General features: G+C 32.5%; 1 long non-coding RNA gene across 5 annotated transcripts; it reads left to right on the top strand.

Annotated features, from left to right (window-relative positions):
• Positions 1 to 7,064: 7,064 nt before the first annotated feature.
• Positions 7,065 to 20,941, top strand: LOC126656438 (uncharacterized). 5 transcript variants are annotated; one of them, XR_007633224.2, is made up of 6 exons: positions 7,076 to 7,310; positions 7,594 to 7,707; positions 8,546 to 8,820; positions 9,091 to 9,333; positions 10,450 to 10,518; positions 20,746 to 20,941. It is a non-coding gene; the product is annotated as an uncharacterized LOC126656438 (long non-coding RNA). The 5 variants fall into 5 exon arrangements; XR_007633221.2 differs by having other exon boundaries at positions 7,065 to 7,310; positions 9,091 to 10,518; positions 20,785 to 20,941; XR_007633219.2 differs by having other exon boundaries at positions 7,065 to 7,310; positions 9,091 to 10,518.
• The last annotated feature ends 968 nt before the right edge of the window (positions 20,942 to 21,909 follow it).

Genomic DNA, 21,909 nt, shown 5'->3' with positions numbered 1-21,909 from the left:
AGTTTAGATTTATGTTTTAATTTTTAATTTTTATAGTTATGATTTAGATTTAGAATTTGAAATTTTAACAGCCGGGGTTAACCAGTTTATTGGATAATATGTATATATAGAATTGAGGTTCCCTCAAGTTTATTTTGAACTTAAGTTGGTCATGTTCACGATCTACACCGTTCGTTATAAAATGAACGGTGTAGATTAAAAAAGTACAATTTTAATCAAATTGATGTACACCATTCATTTTATAATGAACGGTGTAGATCGTGAATTGACCCCTCAATTTTTAAATGAATTTATAGGAATTCCAATCTATTTATATATATCCTATACAAATTTTAATGATTAGAACGTGGAATTCTAAACATAAAAATATGTGCAAAAGAAAATTTTGATTTAGGAATATATTTATATTTTAAGAGAATATATATGAAAATTATTTTGAAATTTGTATTTTCTTTTTTATATATAGTTTGAAATTTGTATTTTCTTCTTTATATTTACTTTTTTATATATATTTTGAAATTTAGATTTTCTACTTTATATATAATTTGAAATTTGTATTTTCTTCTTTATAAATTTTGAAACTGAAATTTGTATTTTCTTCTTTATATATAGTTTGAATTTCCGTCACAAATCAGAAATCCATCACAAATATTTGTGACCGCATAACCGTTATAAATCTGTTTCGACTTGTGACGGTTTTGTGAAGAATTTTTTCCGTCACAAAATGCAGGTTTTCTTGTAGTGAAAGTTTCAAAATTCTTTGGTTTTATATTTTCGATCTCCATCCATTATCTAAGTACGCAAACTCATAGATATGGAAAGACTCACCATAACATAGTTAATTAGTAAGTTGCAAGCTCAATTAGTTAACTTCGGTATGGAACTTCCATAGAAATTCCAATCAGGATTTGATTCTGTTAAGACTTCTTGATCAAATGGATATTGTGTAACATACTCCTTAACAATTTTAGACTTAACTCATCCTTCGAGATAGACCCAAAATTCACCTTTTGTATTTGCTTGAAATAACGTGTAAAAAAATTATTAGGATTTAAGAAACAAGCTTGTATCCCTTGTAATTCATCAATTTTACTTAATTTAGATATCAAAAACTTTACAGAAGTACCTTACCTAGTGAGGTATCCGATTTTCTGGACTAGTACTTAGGCCCTTAGTTGAGCATAATAAACTAAGCTTGTTAAGCTAGAATATAAGGATTCTTTTAGACGGGTACTCTTACAAAGACTAATTATGGTAAACAAATTTAATATTTCAACCGTATGTTCAAGTAGTTAGCACATACCGAATTGTATAGAGCCTTGTATGGACTATCGTCTATCAATAATGCATTCTCTTTATTATACTCTTCACATTTTTTCCAAACATCGGTCAATCTCCTAAAATAATACACATGTTTTGACCCCCAGTCAGAAATTCTTCATGTACGATGAGCTTAGTCTTGCACCAAATTTATTATAATAAAGTAATTACTACGTCTATCCGCCACTCCAATTAAAAATTCAGAAGTCAATAAATTTTACTAGTCACATATAATAAGTACTAACCCGCATAAAAAAAACCCGATGCATAAACTCATTAAATTAACCAGAAATCAAGTGAAGCATATTTTCTCTTCAATCATGGACGGGGATGAGTATTGTTAAATATGAAAGAATATAAATAAGAAGTGTACAAGTACAATAATTTAGGGGCAAAACCATACTTTCTTTTTAATTTTCAAATACCAACTTCAAACTTCTCAAAGCAAAATTAAGAAACAGGTGAGAAGAACGCCTTAAGACAACTGAAACAAAAATTCAAACACAAAATTAATATAAAAAAAATGTATGAATTATATAATAAATGATAATGAGATTTGTATACTAATAATTTTACATATTTGACAATTTTCTTTATCATTATTCGTCGGTATTCCAAGCAAAGATGGAGCAAACCTTTTGTCTGCAATATCAATTAGAAGTCCATTCGAATCGAGGATGAGTAGTTTTTTCTTAGAACAACATATGGCTTCGATATGTGTAGCCATGGTAGTTCCCCAAAACAAAAGCCAAAGTCTGAGTACATATATTTTACAAGGTCCAAGGAAAAAGAAAAGTGGGTACACGTATTTCACATGTTACAAAGAAAAACATATTACTATTAAGGTTTAGTCCCCAGACCACACTAAAGAAACTTAAATGTTCATAAAAAGGTCACAATTCAGACTTTAAATACTTGTACCTGAAGATCGCAAGAAGGTTGAGGTAGAGGGTAAGCACACGTAGGTTCCTCTTCGAATGTCTCTGAGCCAAGGCGCTACCTCTATCACCATGCGATAAACTAGGTCCCATGTAAATAGTGATTTAGGATGATGCCAAAGAAGTGACAAGCACGGTATCTCCATCATCCTAAAAATACTTCTTACGCCAAGACTTGTATTTCAGATTAAGAAAGTAGTATGTTTTTACCAATGCTTCCGACTAACTTTATATTAAAGCAAGTTATGATATTTAGGGATGTTGAGCTATTAATTAGTTACAAATGTTGTGTCAATAACTTTATAATGTTGGAAAACTTTAGTGATTAGCCCCATATCATGATTTCCCCTTATTGCAGTCAACAACATTAACAAATTGTTTCCAAAGCTAGAGGCCATAATTAATACTTTTTATTTTCTTCGTCAGAATTAACCAAAGGAATTCAAAGTCAGAAATATTCATCGTCCCAGAGCTCTTCGACTTGGCATTTATTGTTGAAGCACAAACTCTCTGAAACAAAAATGGGCGAGAGACTTCAAGAAACTAGCTTTACTCCTACTAGCAGTGAAAGGTTTTTCCTTTTCGGTGGATACATTATTCTAAAATTGTGTATGATTAAAAGAAAGTCTTTCTGTAGAAACATCACCAATCCATCCAAAAATTGCATTCAACTCCCGGAGTTCAAGTATTTTTTTTATTACTTTAACAAAAAGTTAAGCGACCCATGGAAGCATCAAATGCTAATCTAACTGATGTAGATGCAGGGCAGACTGCATTTATAGTACTCCCTCCGTCCCACTCTAATTGACAAAATATGGAGTTTTTGGTGTCCCATTCTAATTGACAAAACTAACATAACTATAATTTTATTCTTTAATTTTCCATCTTTACCCTCATTTAAAACCATGTCTTTTATGGAAAATGGTGAGTATTTAATGAAAATTTGACTAATATATACTAATAGCATTAATTAACTCCATTATCAATAGAAGGGTATATAAATAATTTTCTATGTCATTTATTAACTTGTCTTGGTTATTGAAATATAGTTATTTTGTCAATTAGAATGGGACGGAGGGAGTAATTTAGAAGCGTTATTTTTAGGAATTTAATCAAGCTTAGATCTAAGTCTGATATGAATGCAATAAATTTTAGTTGAACAAAAACATAAAACATTGAACATAGAACGTTAAGAGTAGAAGGGGATTTAAGTTTGAAAATTTAAGACTATATTAAATGTGCCCAATAAACAGGCATTAATAACTTTTCAATAAACTATATTAAAGGTGCCCAATAAACAGGCGTTAAAACTACTGTTTTTCCTGCTCATTAAATTCATATTTTATTTTCCCCTTTTTGGAAATAATGGATTTTTTCTTCTGGGTTCTGTTATTTTCCCTTTTAAATTGTATATGAGTCTTGATTTTGGAGAAAATTACAGGGTTTTAAAGGTGGGTAGAAGGACTTTAAAGGCTATATTCTTAAAACTGGACCGAACATCGAACCAGTTTCATAAAAGGTTCATGGTTCGACTTGTTTAACCGGTTTGACTCGGATTTTTTAAGTTTAATGATTATTAATTATTAAATAAAAAAAATTGCAATGATATATTATTTCATAAATAAAAGTATAAAGACACTTATAAATAAAAATTATTATTAAATTTTATTATGTTTTACTGTCTATTTAAAAGAAAGTTAGATTTGTAGTAATTGAAAATAATAGAAAAATAAATAAATTAGCATCAGTGGTGCCCTACCAAAGTCAACTATAGGCTTAATTGCTTAAAAAACTCCTACCTTATATTTTTTTCGTTTATACCCCCACTTAGGAGAATTTTTATTTATACCCTATTTGAGGTTTTCTGTTTTCGACCCTACCCTAAAAAAACGGCATGCTTTTTAGTACACGGTGTCGTCCATATCAGCAAAATTCATTAAAATACACCGTTTCATTTGCTGACGGAGATTTTAATTGACCAAACCATGGTTATCATGTGGAGCAGGGCAAAAATGCACCGTTTCTTCATTTTCAACGTCTTTACCTCTTCTGCTAATTGTAGATACATACACAGAATTCTAAATACCCTAACATCCATATTACATAAATAACCGTCAAAATTCATTATATTTATCATTGTTCATATTTAATATTATATAAATATAGAATTAAAAAATTAAAAATTAAATCAATAGTATAAACACCATACAAAAACGAAAAAGTATTAGTTCCGTCTAATTTTTAAATTATTTTTTTGCTATCAATTTAAGTTATATATGTTCATGAACTTTTTTGTTACGATATTTAAAAGGGAAAATGTATAAAAATGACCCTAATGTATAATTCGTGTCTCATGTTAGCACCTCGTGTATTTTGAATTTCAAAAATGACCCTAACGTCTTGAAAAAGTATCAAAAATGACCATTCCGTTAACATTTTTGTTTAATGCCGTACACATTTTTTTTCATTTTTTTTATATTTTTTTTAATATTCTTTCACAACGTTAGGGTCATATTTGAGATCCGAAATACATGAGGTGCCAACAAGAGACACATGGTATACATGAGGGTTATTTTTAAACCTTTTCCCTATTTAAAATTATACTCTTAATTTATCTACTTTTATTTTAGGTGTGACACATATGGTTAATAATTAGTAATGTTTGACCCGTAAATATATAATTTATTTATAATAATAAATGTAAAAAGGAAAAATAAAAAATTTATATGAAAATCATATATATAAATTTGCATTAATAAATTATTGTTTATAATTAATTAATTAATAATTATTCTTTATATGTGAGATTATTGAGCCTGATTTTTAATTTATATTTATTGTAATTTATTTTTGAGATTATTTATATGTAAACATAAAAAATTAAGACCCAATTTTCTCGGATTAAAACTAGTGCTAGAAAATTAGAGTGTTAGTTCTGAAACCCGAAAAACACCTGAAATTTACTTTCACATCAATCCTCACTATATGATTTCGTGTATAAATTCTCTTAAAAATTATATTTTATCTTAACTTTTTTTCTTCTTTACATTAGCATAATTACTCTTTTTAAAATAAATATGTTTTACGGGTTAAGTTGTAATATTTGCTTTTCTACTATCTTTTTAGCAACGTTGTTTATTAACTTTACCCTTTAACCAGAGCTCATTTACTATAAACACATGCACATACAATTTTATCAAAAAAACTATTCACTGCTAGAGTAGCAAAATGGATATATAAATATACGTCAAAAATATGGACTTCCACGAGAAAAAAGATCGGAATACTCATAAATAAAACATTTATATATAATGTGTCAAGATATTTTTGAGTGAGTTTACATTATTATTAATAATGTTAAACTAATAAAATTAAATACTCATAAATAGAACATTTATATTATATATACTTTACCAAACATGAAACCGGATGAAACCTTATTCTCTAGAACGATACAATTTTATTTTGTATATATTGGACGTCCCTTCATGTGTAATTAGTTTTTTAATTTAATTCGGTTTTAGACATTATTTTTTAAGTTAAATTATAACAAAACGAACTGAAATAACCGAGTTGAAAATCCTATCCAACCAAAATTATCAAAGCCGTTTTTTTTTATTTTAGACATAATTTTTTCGATTAAATTATAATATCAACCACCAGAAATAATCGTACCAACCTAAAAAACCAAACCAAATTTGGTTTAGTTTTATATTTTAAAATATTGAACTTTGAGTTAGTTTGGTTATGAATATAATTTTTTAAAAGCTGTAAAATAAATTGAACCAAAATAATCAATCAACCGGTAATCCAACCAAATTGACGGGTTTGGTTTAATTTATAAAATTTACATCCTTAAAATTTTGGTTTGGCTCGATTAAAAAAAATAAACATTCCAGTTCGGTTTAATTTGAATTATTAAAAAAAATAATTTCCGGTTTAGTTAGGATTTGGACACATTCTTTTTATTAAAGTTTCATTATCAACCATCAAAATGAATAAAAATATTAGCTATTTGAAAATTTTAAATTCTTAAAATTTTGGGTCGATTTTAAGAATATAATTTCTTTATTCAGTTTGGTTTGGACTAAAATACACTTTTATGAATAAAATAGATAATATTTTTTTTTATTTTCTAAAAATAATTATTTAATTTTTCTTTAAAAAAATATTACTTTCTAAAAAATACTCCCTCCGTCCCGTTTAAGAAGTCCCATATTCCATTTTGGGATGTCCCATTTAAAAAGTCCCATTACTATTTTTAGGATGTTTTTCTATTGAATACCCTACTTTACCCTTATTTTAGTTATCTTAGAAGAGCTCTAAAGAAAATTCCACTATCATTAATAGGGGCAAAACATGAAAAAACATGAAAAGACAAGAATAATTAATGTTTTCTTAATCTGTGTGTAAAGTCAAATGGGACTTCTAAAGTGGGACGGAGGGAATACTTTTCATTGTAAGATAAAAATTTAAAATATTTTTTTAATAATCATTTATTTATTATTAAAAAAAGGGAATCATTTATTTCTATTTCAAATCCTTTTTTTCACGAACCAAACAGACGCATACTATTGTACGGCAGTATAGTCGTGCAATCAATTTTCTGTAATAAAAAGAAAATAGATAATTAGATTTGTTTAATTTTTTAGGATTGATTTTCAAGATCCAGATTATAAAGAAACGTGTTAGTATTGCAACGACAATGTTTCAACGGTAACCTTTCTCACGATGTCCCAACGGCTAGTTTTGGTTGAATATAAAGCGTTAGATTAGAATCAGATTGAAAGGTCGATACTGAAAAGAAATTCGACCGTTAGGGGAAAAAAATAGAGAAATTCGACCGTTGGCAAGAGTGAGCTCCTTGTAGCTATAAATAGATAACAATCCCATTCTCCTAATTCTATCTCTCACTACAAAATTTATGAGAAAAATGCTTCGAAAGAAATTTCCTTAGAGTAGAGAATCAACTGTATTCCATGAAGCAAGAGCCTTGAGAACACAAAAAAAGATGGCGTGAAGACATATTGTTCCACATCAACAACCCAGAAGGTTTCTTGATTCTCTATTCTTGGTTTGATGGATTCGTTTTCATATTTTGTGAATGCTTTTAATTTTTCTTACAACTCTTCAGTACATGTTTCTTGATGTGGGTTTAGTTTTATTGTGTTGATTTCTATTTGATTTGCCAAGAAAAGTAAAACCCTCTGATTTAACTAGTTTTTGATTATGCATTACCGTTGGTTCTTTGTTTTATGTAACTTGGATCACTTTTGTGTTCAACTAAAACTATTTTCTTTGTGCTCATTGCTAAGAAATTTGAAATGCTATACAGGTGAAGCCATGTGAGGGGGCAACAACAAAATGCAGAAGCAGAGAAGAAGAATTTATGTGATAGGAGTCTCTGTGGCCAATGCCCCAAAATGCAGCAGCAGTGGAGAATTACGAGGTTTGTTTCGGTTTCTGGTTTTTGGTTTAAAACTGAATAACTTTTCGGATTGCTCATGTGCTTGGAAGCAGTTTCATTTGATTTTTCTTAATGTACCTCCTATTTGATAAAAAGTTTAATCGTAGCTATTATTGTTTCAATTTTTGTCTTGCGATTGTGTTGATACACATGATTTGTTTTCAATAGATTGCAGTTATTATGATGTACAATTGAAACATACACTTGAAAATAAAAATGAAGTAATGCATGTTGTAGGGTAAAGACGGGTTTTATTTGTTTCTTGGATTTCTATTATTTCTAGGTATGCTCAGAGAAGACAGCCTATTGAAGCTTTTAGGATTTTTACTCAAATGAACAGAGCTAATGTGAAACCTGATTGGATTGCACTTGTTAGTGTCCTTAAGGCATTGATGACGTAGAACATTTGGGTTTTGAATTGGAGATGGATTTGGTAATTTCACTTCTTTCTAGGTATGCAAATTGTTGCCGCGTTAAGCTCACTAGATTATGTTTTAATCAGGCAACGATTCCAATTTGATCTTGTGGAATGCAATGATTTCTGGTTATGTGAATGCTTTGTCGATCATTTGGTCTTAATAGATTGTAGTCGAGTCCTGATGTTAAGTTTTTGCTGTTCTATCCAAATCCACAAGATGTGATCTGTGATTTTGTACTCATAAAATAAAACATCCCTGGTGTGATTTCTATGTTGCATCTGGAATACACGGTGCGAAATTCGTCGGTTCTAACATGTTTTAATAATATAGTTCATTTGTTTTGCTTTCTGCAAAGTGGTTTCTATTGCCTAACATTTATGTCCTTGGTCATTTGCATGTAGTTGTCTGCACTTAAACATGGACTTGAAGAAGCAAGGTTATCCATGTACGATCAGAGAAAAAGCTAAAATTCAAAAAAGAGACAGCAGCTTGAGATTCGCAGGCATCCAGGCTGAGGGATAGAGGAGTTCAGCCATCGGCTTGAAGCATTTGAAACTCGAGAAGATTCAAGGGGCCGAACTCTCCAGAATTGAAACAGAACAAAAGAGATCAAATGAGGTGGAGCAACTCAAAATCTCAGAATTTTTTCCTCATTTTGTTTTGGTATCCTGAGCAGGTAAAAGTTAATGTTGTTATCAAGTTATGTTTGTTTATTGAAGCCAAGTTAATTTAGCATGATTTATTATGCTGTGCCTGTGAGTTCAAGTTATCATTTCCGACAAAACTCTGTTGGAGCAGTCACGAAGTAAGGTTATGCAAGGCTATAAAGTTGCAGTTTCTTTGACAAAGGGCTCTAGATAAGATGAGAATGAAATATACACTTGGTATTTTGTTCTTTATACTTTTATTGCAGAGTGTTTGATTTGTGCAATGTACATTTTTATAGGCACCGCTTTGGAGAACATTGTCAAGGAATGAATCTCAGCTTGAGTTGCAGCATACTGTTTTGAATTCGCGTACTGGCTTTGAACTTTGAAGTCTGTTATCGGCTTTTTACATACTTATCAGATTAATGCATTATTTAGAGCAGAAGCTCATTTCAAAGAGCATGTATGAACTGGCTAATAGAATGTATGTTTCGATTACATGGTATGTTCCGATTTCTGCCACGAAGTAAGTTCATTACAAGGTATGTTTCGATTTCTGGGTTTTTGGTTTAAATTACAAGCAGTTTCATTTGATTTTTGTTATATTTGATAAACTGTTGTGATAGACTTTGCTTTGTCACTATTTCAAATTTTTGTTATTTGTTTTCATCACTTTTTTCTCAGTTAAGGGCTTCATCACTCGTTTCTTTCATGTAAAACCAATTTTTATATACTTCCTTCCCTTGTTTTTTTAAATTAATTTTTTTCTTTCAGGTAATCGCAAGATGGATATGATAAATTAGTTTTTATTTGCTGCAATGAATTATGATTAGGATTAAAATTAGGATTATGATTAGTAAATATTATTAGGATCTATGATAAGATTTAGAACTAGGATTAGGGTGATTAAGGGTACGATTAGTATTTTAGGGTTTAAGTATTAAGGACAAATAGGTAGGATTTAGAGTAAGGTTTAGAATTATAAGGATTTAAGTTTAGGGTTTATCATTAGGTTAGGTAGGATTTAGAGTAAGGTTTAGATTTAAAGTTTAGGGTTTATATCATTAGGATTATAAGTAGGATTTTAGAGTTATTAGAACAGAATTAGGGTTAAATATTAGAGTTAGATTTTAAATTTAGGGTTTATAATTAAGATATATAAGTCTTGTTCAGTTGTGGTGCTGAATTTTACATGAAATTAGTGTCAATTATCAAGCATTGTCCTGTAACTGAATTTCTGATTATTGTCTGCTTTTCTCGTCCGATCATCAAGTTGTTCTTGGCATTATGACATCCCATCATTTCCTGGCTACAATTTCCATTAGAGAAGAGGTTGAGCAGAGGAAAAAAATTCATGATCGGCTCTTATTAAGATTGTTGATTCATTTCTCCTGCAACAAACCGACATGGAGGAAGAGTATTTGTGCAATATAATGTTTTTGCCATTATACATTTTTATAGGCACCGCTTTGGAGAAATTGAGTTGCAGCATACTAAAATTCGCGTGCAACAATGTTTTCGGGTGTTTATGCATGTATCAATCAACGGAGAGAACTGTATTTTTCATAGATGCTTTGAGCCTGCATAATGTTTAAGTAGTTAACATTTTCTTTTAGCTTGCTGGTTTTTTGTCTGACTAGTTTTAAAATGCTAAACAGGTGAAGCCATACGAATTCATGTGATAGGAGTCAATGCCCCAAAACGCAGCAGCAGCGGAGAATTACAAGGTTTGTTTCGATTTCTGAGTTTTTGGTTTAAATTACAACAAGCAGTTTCATTTGATTTTGTTTGTACCTCTAATGTATTTGATAAATTGTTGTGATTAAATTTTGCTTTGTCACTATTTCAAATTTTTGTTTTGTGATTGTGTCGATACATATGATTTGTTCTTAAAAGTTGTAATTATTATTATCGTTACATATATGTTTCAGCTTGTTGTAATTTATGAATGGTTCATGCTTTTAGTCCTTGGTTGTTTTTCAGTATTTACTAAGCTTGAAAGTCAACTACTGCCTTCCCTTGTTTTTTTAAATTAAATATTATTGTCAATGTAGACTTTCTAAGAAATCAACAATCGTCCTTTGAACAGAATACAAAGACTCACTAATTTTTTTTTTTTGGTACAAGGGAATGAGGCAAAAGCCTAAAACAAACTAAGACATAATATTTCTAGAATAAGAAATCCCGTAGAGATCATGCATAATCCAGGGGACTAGGCTAGACGGGGGACTGTTATGAAAATTTAGCCCAATAATGTAATCATCGCTTAAGGAAGCCAAATGATCTGCAGCAAAATTCGCTTCTCTGAAGATATGGTGGATGTGGACTTCCCAATCCCGGCACATAAGCTCACGAATAGCTGCAACAATGTTTGAAAATTCCGCTGCGTCCGACCTACTCACTATCTTGTCAACCACTGACTTACTATCAACTTCAAGGATAACTTTACTCAACCCCAGATTCCAACCTAGCTGCAAACCATGAAGGACCCCCCTGTACTCCGCCTCCAGCACTGACCCTTCTCCAATCGTAGCCGAAAAACTAGCTAACCAACGACCGAGACTATCTCTGATAATACCCCCTGCCTTAGCAACATTAGTAACCGAGTTGAAGGCCCCATCCGTGTTAATTTTCATCCAATGCTCAGGAGGACACACCTAGCTGATCTCCACCTCATTGGTGTTCTGCCTCGGATTCGACTTCACCCTCTACTCTCCTGAAGATATCTGCAGTAACCTCACTAACTGTCGTCTTCTTATTTCCAATCACTGTGGTGTTACGCCAGTTCCAAATACACCACATCGCCACTCCAAACATACAACTCCAGTTCTTGTGCTGACTAAAATTGTAAGTAGAAGATAAGTTAGCAACCATCCAATCTTTGAACTCTAAGTTAAAGAAGGTATTCCGCATTGATGTTTCAATTAATCTGAGCCAGATTTGCTTCGCATAAATACAGTGTCGAAATACACTCCCTTGGAGCATAACATCTTGAACAAGATTCATCATGAGTTAAATGCCTTCTACTCCTCTCACTGTTACACATAAGTTTCTCATGTGAGGCAAGCCACAACAGATGTCTTATTCGCTCCGGTCCTTTCCACTGCCAAATAAGCTTCCAGCAAAATTCCTCATCATCCCAATTAGGAGCTTCAATATGATTGTATGCAGATCTAGTAGAGAACTGGCCCGAAGCTGAATAACCCCAATAGATAAAAATCTTTGCCATACCCATCGTTGGGAGGGATAAATTTTGCTATTTTAATAATCCAAGAGTTAGGAATAAAATCAGCAAACTTGTCCCACATCCATTGACCACTACCATCTACATAATCACTTACAGTTTGATCAACCAAGGAAAGGGGAATTGAACGCAACGCCACCTGCTGAAGAGTTGTGGTAGACCCTAGCCAAGGATCAACCCAAAACCGCGCAGTTTTCCCATCACAAATCGCCCATCTAATCCCCTCACAAGCTTGGGGCCAAATTTTCATTAAAGCTTTCCAGAGATGCGAGCTTCCTGCCCTTCTCCCCACGCTCGTAATACACTCTCTATTGACTTTATATTTGGCCGATAAAATCTGAACCCACAAACTGTTATCGACCAAGCTAACTTCATCAATAACGCATTATTCATCCCGGTCATGCTTTTGAATCCAAGACCCCCGTGTAACTTAGGTTGACAAACCGACGACCAGTTCACCAAACTCAGCTTCCTCCCATCTGCAGAAGAACCCCAGAGAAATTGACGACAGCTTTTTTCAATGTTATCACAGTCACTTTTGGGCAGCGCTAGGGTTTGCATGGCATAAATTGGAACCGCTGCTACAACTGATTTGGCCAACGTAGCTCGCCCAGCAAGAGAGAGAGATTTAACCTTCCAATTTGACAATCTGGCTTTAATACGATTCATGATACCACCCGTGTGTCTCTTAGTGAGCCTACCATGAAGAAGAGGGATGCCTAGATAGGTGCCCAGATCTGAAGTAATAGAGAAGCCAAGATTAGAAGCTATAACAGCTCCTAGAGCATTAGGGACATTCCTAGAAAAAAGGACTTTGGTTTTCTCCTTGTTTATTTTTTGACCAGAACTCTTGCAAAACTCAGAAAGGACCCGGTTAATAACAGTCGCTTGATTAGTAGAGGCTTCACTGAACAAAAGGAGATCATCAGCGAAAAACAAGTATGAAAGAGGAGGGCAGCTTCGGTTCATAACAAAAGGCTTCCAATTTTTTCCATCACATTCTTTATTGATGAGGTGAGCAAGTCTCTCAATACAAAGAACGAAAAGATAAGGGGATAGAGGGTCCCCTTGTCTCACACCACACGAGGGAGAAAACGGATCCAAAACACTCCCATTCCAAAGGATACTCATAGAAGGAGTGGAAATACATTTCAAAATAACATCTGAGAGGTAGCTAGGGATACCAACCTCATCCAACGTATCTTTAACAAAACTCCATGAAATTCTATCATACGCCTTCTCCAAATCTATTTTAATAGCCATAATCCCTTTCTTACCCTTCTTTACTCGCATGGAGTGCATGGCTTCTTGGGCTAGAATGACATTATCTGTAATATGGCGACCCGCAACAAAACTTGTTTGAGCTGGGTTTATAATATTGGGCATAATACTCTTAAGTCTATTCGCAATAAGTTTTGTAATAATTTTATAGGAGACGTTACATAAACTTATAGGCCGAAAAGACTTAAAGGATTCCGGATTTGCACCTTTCGGGATTAAGGTTAACAAAGTATGATTAACCTCAGAAGGAATTGGATCGCCATTGAAGATGCCTTTTACAAAGTTACAGAGACTATCTCCCACTATATTCCATTGGCTTTGGTAGAAGTAAGCGTGAAGCCCGTCAATTCCAGGAGCTTTGAAAGGCTTCATATCCCATAAAGCTTTTTGAATCTCCTCTGAAAGAACTGGGGCAGCAAGGCTAGAGTAGCTGGCTAAGTCAAGCTCAGGGAATTTACCTCTAATGGGAAAAGGAATATCCACTGCTTGGTCTTTAGAGAACAACCCAGCATAGTAATCAATAGCCATACTCTTCAAAATCTCTTGGTTCTCAACGAAAACACCATCAGAATTTTTAAGCACAAGAATTCTATTAAACCGCCTCCTTTCCGCAACTTTCTTGTGGAAAAAGTTAGAATTTCTATCTCCATCCAAAACCCACTCATTTCTGGACTTCTGAAACCAGAAAAGTTCCTCTTGAAGAAGGACCTCATCCAACTCGTGGGTGAGTTGTTGTTCAATATCATTCAGCTTTTGGGAATTATAGCGATCCCTAGCTTTTTGAATACCATGGAGGCGACTCAAGAGCTTGTCCTTCTTCTTAAAAATATTGCCAAAGCCATCAACGTTCCATTTCTTAGCAAGATCAGTAAAGTTACTAACTGAATTGGTAAAGGAAGTTGAATTAGTCCAGCTCTGGCGAACAATCTGTTCGAAATTTCTATCCCCGGTCCATGCTGCAAGAAAACGAAAAGGCTTAGTTCCTTCCCTTATAATGCGACTGGTGTTGAACTGAAGATAGATCGGATTATGATCTGAATGAAGTCTCGGAAGATGAGTATTAAAATGGAAGGAGAACTTCTTCGCCCAACCATCGTTACAAAGAAAGCGATCCAATCTTTTCAAAAGATTTCCCCTCCTCCACGTAAAAGGGGTACCACAAAACCCCAAATCAATCATCTCATGCTTCTCAACCCAACCTTTGAACTCCCCACATCCTCCAGGTCTACCCATTGCACCTCCCTTTTTCTCATTATCAAGAAGAGCTGCGTTAAAATCCCCTCCTAAAGCCCAAGGAGTTGATATAGAGTCAGCCAACAAATCTAAATCCTCCCAGAGAAGTCTTCTGAGATTAGCCGTAGGGCTCGCATACACCATAGTAAACAAAAAGGAGTTCCTCCCATCAATAATTTCCATATGAATGTAGTATTTGTTACTTTCTAGAATAGAAATAGAAGTCCCATATCTCCACAACACCCATATGCCACCTGAAAAACCGGTGGCTTCGACTCTATGCGAATAATCAAAACCAGATTTCTCAATGAAGTAGTCAGCTTTTGACCCACTGATGCGGGGCTCAAGAATACCAACCACATCAAACTGATGTTTTCTGCAAATCGTTCTAAAGGCCCTTCTGAACAATTTCGAACCAGCTCCTTGTACGTTCCAAACCATTATTTTTTTATTCTCAATCATTAAGAAAAATAAGAGGATTTATAGTTGGACTTCAGAGGTCCCATTCATATCAACATCTTCATCTTCCTCCAAAATGGTGTTCACCCCACCTTCATCAGTCATATCAATGTCTGCATCATTGATCCCAATTATCTGACTTGGGATAGGCTTTGGACCCAAAGCTAATTTATCAGCATCATTACTAATCAGGGGTCCCGGATCAACAAGTATCTGGGTATGCATATTCTTCAGAATTTGAGGAGCAACAGGATTAGGGTCAACATTGTTTTCCTTCGCATTCTTAAACTGCACTGTAACAACTGAATGATTTTGTAGATTTAGAGAGGTACTGGCTTTTTTGACTACATAACGATTCTTCTCTGGTACTGATGGGCCCTGGGCCTTGTTAACAGGAGCCATAACATTTGTAACATCACTTAAAACTGGAGGGGCATTAGTGTCTTTCTTTGCATGAGCTTTGCGGTCTGTTACTTTCCGGATAGTGTGCTGGAAATTAGGAACTAAATCAATATACTCCTCCCCCATATTTTGATCTTTACCCAAGTTAGGTAGATCCTCAACATTATCGCTTTCCAAAATTTGAAATCTGGATCCCCTAGGATTTATTCCCTTACTCGAATTACCAGTTTGGTAATTATTCTTTTTACCTTGCAAATTATTCGCCCTTCCTCTTTTACTAACCATCATCCATGGCCCAAAATTAGGGTTAGCCTTATCATCAACGTTGATCGCTAATTCACTCTGGTTTGCCGGAATATCTTCACCAGTCTCAGAATTGACTGTTTTCTCTCTAATAATGATCTCCGGGCATAGCTCTTTAACATGACCGAATTTTCCACAATTAAAACAAATCCTCGGAAGGCATTCATATTCTACCATTTGGACTTTACCATCTAGATAAAACTGTGCTACCAGCGGTAAGCTCAGGTCCAGCTCCACCGCGATCCGAGCAAACTTCCCTCTCTCGGCCGATTCCGTACAATAATCAATCTTAATTACCTTTCCCACCATCTGCCCGATATATCTAAGAACTTTCTTGTTGTAATAGTGGATTGGCATGCCCGGTAACCTAATCCATGCTTGAATACTCTGGATTCTATCTGCTCTACAGTCAAAATTTGGCCTCCATGACTGCACCGAAAGATAATGACCCAGCATCACCCAAGGACCTCCCGTCAGCACTGCTTCCACATCTGCCCCGCTCTTAAGCCTAACAAGAAAATAGTCATTCTCGAGATCGATAACATCAAATCCCTTAGTGAAATTCCACATATTCTCCAAACGATTACAGAGGTTTCTATACCCAATCGGTCTCCCAAGCAATTTCACAATCACCGTGGCTTTCCATTGCTTCGATAATTCCTCTTGAATACGATTAGAGAAAGTTATGGCAGGAACACTACCTTCTCTATAAATAACCACATCTGAATCTGACACAACAAAGTCCTCAAATTCCCCCGCCAGCGAATCCTCCCTGGCTTTATCAGATTGCATCACTTTGTCCCTGAAAGACATAACCGGTGGTCTGTTGGGTAATAAATCTTCTTCCCTGAACCTAGCCTTCTTGGTTGACCTATCTTCCGTTGAAGGTTCCCTGGGATCCTTTTCGAGAGAGTCGCTCATAATTGCGTATTAGTAAGAAGAAGTATCTTTACATATCAGACTCACTAATTTTTTCTTTCAGGTAAAAACCATTTTTATTTATTGTACAAACCATTTTTCTTTCCTTGTATTTTAATCAAAATTTATTGAATTTTCAAAGTATCTATGAAAATGTTCTAAATTTTCTTTCAATTCTGTTAATTTACTCCTCAAATCAGCAAAAGTGTTATAAAATCATGTTACATGAACACACCAAAAACAAAACATATAATTTAATAGAATCGGAGGGATGCTGGTGTCTTCAAATCATGTTGATATTTGATGAATTCGCATCTTTTTTTTTTACTTGAGTAGATTATGACTATGATTAGGATTAGAATTAGGGATTTATTTAGGTTTGGTTGGAATAGGTAATAGAGTTAGATTAGGCCGAGGGGTTTTCAATTTAAATTAAAATTAGAGTTTATGGTAGAATTAAGATTAGGATTAGGGTTTAGGGTGTTTAGGAAATTTTTAGTGTCTTTGCTTTTTGCATACATCAAAAACATGAGCTTAAATTTTTTTGTATATTTTTTGTATTACTATCGCATGACAAGCTATATTACTAATAAAATAATATGTTAAATCATGAATATTTAAGTACAAATAATTAAATATTTTAATTATATAATAACACAACTAACTATGCCTGATATCCAAAAAAATAGTGTTAAAGTAATTTAATTGTAGTTAATTTGGTGGGTTATTCGGTAGTGGTTGAATTTGACAATTTTCATCATCGAATTTTTTGTTGTCAAATATTTGTTTGGCTGTAAAATTGTGAGGTAGATTAATTTGACAATTTTCATCATCTTATCATATAAAATAGTTTTTTTAAGAGGAAATTACAACCATTTATCATAAAAAAAATAAAAAAAATTACAAAACTACATGTTGACTTTTCTCATTTACAAAAATATTAATAATATTTATAAAAGTATAAAAAAATAAACAATAATATCAAACATATGGTGTATACTGTGAACTAACATTATATCAACATATATCAACATTATACCAAAATTATACCAACAGTATACCAAAAGTGTACACATCAAAATATACTGAAATTTTATTATTACATCAACTTACACCACATCGCATACTTTAACCTAACAATATACTAAATTTATACCAACGATATACAAATTCTCTAGTTCATTACCAACTATAGTGAAAAGTACATATAAAAAATATACATGTTATCAACTAGAAAATATATATAAAAATTTATAATCGATATACCGAAAATATACTGAAATTATACTAATAATAAATCAAATATTATTTTTAAATTATCTGATTTATAGTTTTAGTATTCCAAAATTATACCATAATTATACTGACATTATACAAATCGTACATTTGTAATTAATTTTCATTTTTTGGTACTTTTGTAATTAATTTTAAATCAGTCGTATTTTTGTAAATAAAAAAAAGTTTACAGGTACTTTTGTAAATATTTTTAAAATTTTAGGTATTTTTGTCATCGTCCCTAAAAAAAATGGTGAAGATGTGCGAGCATGTCGAAGAACGATAACCGGGTGGAGAGTTTACACTCCCGAGTCAAGAAAGCATATTGAAAATGCTTGAGCTCAATTTTATTTTAAAAAACGTTTAAATCTAATTTTTTAAGGTCATGATTTTATATGTAATTAACCCATCTTATAATTTTTTCATTTATAACATAATTTAGGAAAAAGTTCAATTGTACCCTATAATTTTTATGTCTCATCCGTACCCCAAAAATTAAAAAAATTGACAATTCAATTAATCTAAGGATGATGATGAATATATTAGTAACAACTAAATAGAAAGACTATATTATACTATTTTTTTATTTGAAAAAATATAAATAAATCCTTTAACTTTAAAAATGTAAGTCCTAACAATTAATTAATTTTTAAAATTATATTAAAAAACTAATAAACCTTTAAAAAATGGAAGAATGAAACATTATTAATTATTAATAAATAATATAAATTTTTATTATTTGTTGAATTTTTTGAGAAAGAATGTAAAACCGAAAATAGGATATAATTGAATTTTTTTTAGGTTATGGTATAAATGAAAAAAAGTATATAAGGTGAGTGGTTTTTAAGTAATTAGGCCATTTTTTAAATATATTATTATTTATTTTTAGATTTTATATGCAGAAAAATCGAAATGTAATATCAAAATAATAGCAAATGATAAAAATATCAAAAAAAAAAATTAATTGTAATAATGTTTATTTCAATAGTTGCTAAGTTCGTATGAGTTTCTTGTATGTGGAGTTTTTTTGGCAAAAAAAAAATATCAAGCTCACAGCATTGCTTGAATAATCTTAGAAAGTAATTTGAGGTCAATTCAGAAAATATATCATTTGATCTAATTATTTAAAAAAACCTTATTATACAAATTAGGCCTAATTATTTTAAAAAAAACCTACCTTATAATATTTTTTCGTTTATACCTCGATCTAGGAAAAAATTCATTTGCACCTTTTTTTGATTTTTCGTTTTCAACTGTACCCCAAAATTTAATTTATATTAAAAACAATAAAATAGAAGGGTTATATTATACTTTTTTCGATTTAGACAAATACAACTATTCAAATAAATCCTAAAAATTTAATCGTTTTAAATTTTTTTATTTAAAAAACTTTCGACTTACAAATCCGCTACCAAAACCCGATAATTTTTTTATAAAAGATAAATATATTTTTTAAATTTTTTTCATGAGGAGCTAATATGGAGGAGGAGCAGCGGGCTCTTCCTTCGAAAAGTCGGAAATTATTTTATTAAATAAAAATTATATATTTTTACGTTTGTGTATTTGAAAGATTATAAAATTAATTTTGTAAAAAAAAAGGTATTTTTGTACTATTAATAATATTAAAGTCTAATTAGAATATAGGTCAAAAAATGAAAAACTATTTTAAATTTTTTTCTAAATGAAAAAAATTCAATTTGATGCTTTGGGGTACAGTTGAAAATGAAAAATCAAGAAAAAAAAGGTACAAATGAATTTTTTTCTAATATAAATAAAAAAATATTATAAGATGGGATCTTTAAGTAATTAAACCTACAAGTTACAACCAACCATGTGATAAATAAAGTTCATAGAGCTTATTTTATTAAAAAAGAATTGTCAACCAATACCGCGTAAATTTAGCACATCATCTTTGATGAAATATCATAATTATTTAGAATATAATATTATAAAAAATACAAAGATTATAATATATTTCTATTAATTTATTATTTTTTAATCATAAACTGAAATTAGATGAAATTGGAAAACGTGTATCTCAGCAGTAGCTTGACCTCGATACCTTATCTCGATCAATTCCGGGTAACAGATTTTGGGGGTTACATAACTTTTGCCCAAATTGCAATTTGGTTTAATTCATTACAAACTGTATAATAAAAAACCAACTTCCGGCGGTTTCTAAATGGATTCCGGCCAATTTTTTCCAATGTAGTCAGAGTCTGAGTCACCCTCCCTCTTTTGCAAGTCATTTAAAAATCACCAAAGTCTGCTTTTTTATTGGCCGGAAATTCATTCAGAAATTACCCGGAATTTATTTGAATACCGTCGGAAGTCGGCTTTTTATTGTACAGTAACTATTTTGTAACGAATTAAAGCTGAGTTAACAAATTGCAATTTTGGAAAAGTTCAGTAACCTCCAGATACTCATTAAGAGGTATGTCATTCAGGAGACTCGTTAACTTTGGAGTACAATTAAAATCCCCACAAAGCAAAACCCATACGGAGAGAGGCCCCTCTACTTTATCAGTTTTGTTCGAGAGGCTCCTACTTTAAAGTTGTTCACGTTCGGATCCCTGTAACATAATCGAATTTTGAGGCCCTTAATTGGACGGAAAAAATCGCGTGATGTCCAAACACAGTTAACGAGAGTAGAAGCAAAAATAAAAGCAACGTGGCAAAAATTTGTCCACTCATGCTCTACTTGGCATACGTAAATACCATCCTACACAAACCAAACACTCCCTTTCTCTTTTTCCTTTTATTTTATGTTTGGTTCCTAAGAAAATCTTTCAAAAATCTTTTACATGTTTTTAATCTTATTTTTCCTATCCTATTTCAGGTCATGGTTTGTTACATTTTGAATGTTTATACTCTGCAGCTACGACTTGACCGCAGCTTCCACCCTCTCTTCGTCATCTCCGACTCTTCCTCTTCTCAACCGCCGGTGAGAGTCAGAAACCTGTTAATGGCTTAAGTGAGACTCTTGAGCTTGAATCGTTGTTTAGCCTTTGTTGTTGAGTATAAATTACCGGTGGAGATGATGACACTTCTTTTCTCTCTTGTAATGGGTTTTGATTATTTTTTGTTTTTTTTATGGGTATGGGTTTTGTTTATTATTTTTCCTCTGCTATTCATGTTTTCCTCATATGAATTGTTAACTCTTGTCGACAATGGTGGTCGGCCTGCGGGAGTTAATCTTCCCTTGGCCCTGTTTGCGCTCTTGGAGGTGTCTGCGTTGCTGGCGGTAGCAGGTGGCGGAAGGGGTGCGTCGTTTTACGTTTTTATCACCGGTTTGATGAAGAGACAGTATTCTGTGGCGGTGGAGGTGCAGAGTGTGAATGAATTCTCTTATTTTTACCTGTCTTTTTGAAAAAATTACGGAATTATGACGGAGGAGGAGGTGGAGGAGGGGAGATGGTGGCGGTACGGTGAAGGAATGTGGCTGAGAATGGGAGAATTGGTTTCTGGTGTAAAAAAATTGTTCAGTTGCTTTTAGAAAAGTCAAAGAATGTAAAGGAAAAATAAAATAGAAAAAGGTTTGTGTAGAAAAGAAAAATATCCAGCGTGGATATTTTATAATTAGGTGTAAATTTGAATAATAGGTTAACGGCAATGAACAGTTAGTTAACTGCAAGTGACAGTCACGCGTTTTTTTCCGTCCAATTAGGGGCCTTAAAATTCAATCTTGGCAAGTACAGGGATTCGAACGTGAATAACTTTGAGATATGGGCCTCTCGAACAAAACTGATAAAGTAGAAGGGCCTCTGTATGGGTTTTGCCCCACAAAGAACAACAGGTGCCTTTCATCTTTTTGAAACCACATATAGGCCTTATCCAGAAGCGTCATGCAATCATCTGCAGATACCTAAATGGAAAAATTACAGAAATATGCCAAAAGCGCTGATTTATTTCAAAAATGCTAATAAGTTCCCTAATTGTTTTCATTGACTGCTAATTTGTCATTTACAATAAATACTTAAAAAGGATAACTTATTACAATTAA

This window comes from Mercurialis annua, linkage group LG7, assembly GCF_937616625.2.
Source record: "Mercurialis annua linkage group LG7, ddMerAnnu1.2, whole genome shotgun sequence".
Lineage (NCBI taxonomy): Eukaryota > Viridiplantae > Streptophyta > Magnoliopsida > Malpighiales > Euphorbiaceae > Mercurialis > Mercurialis annua.
Note: the sequence above shows the minus strand (reverse complement) of the source record. Positions and strands in the feature narration are given on the sequence as shown.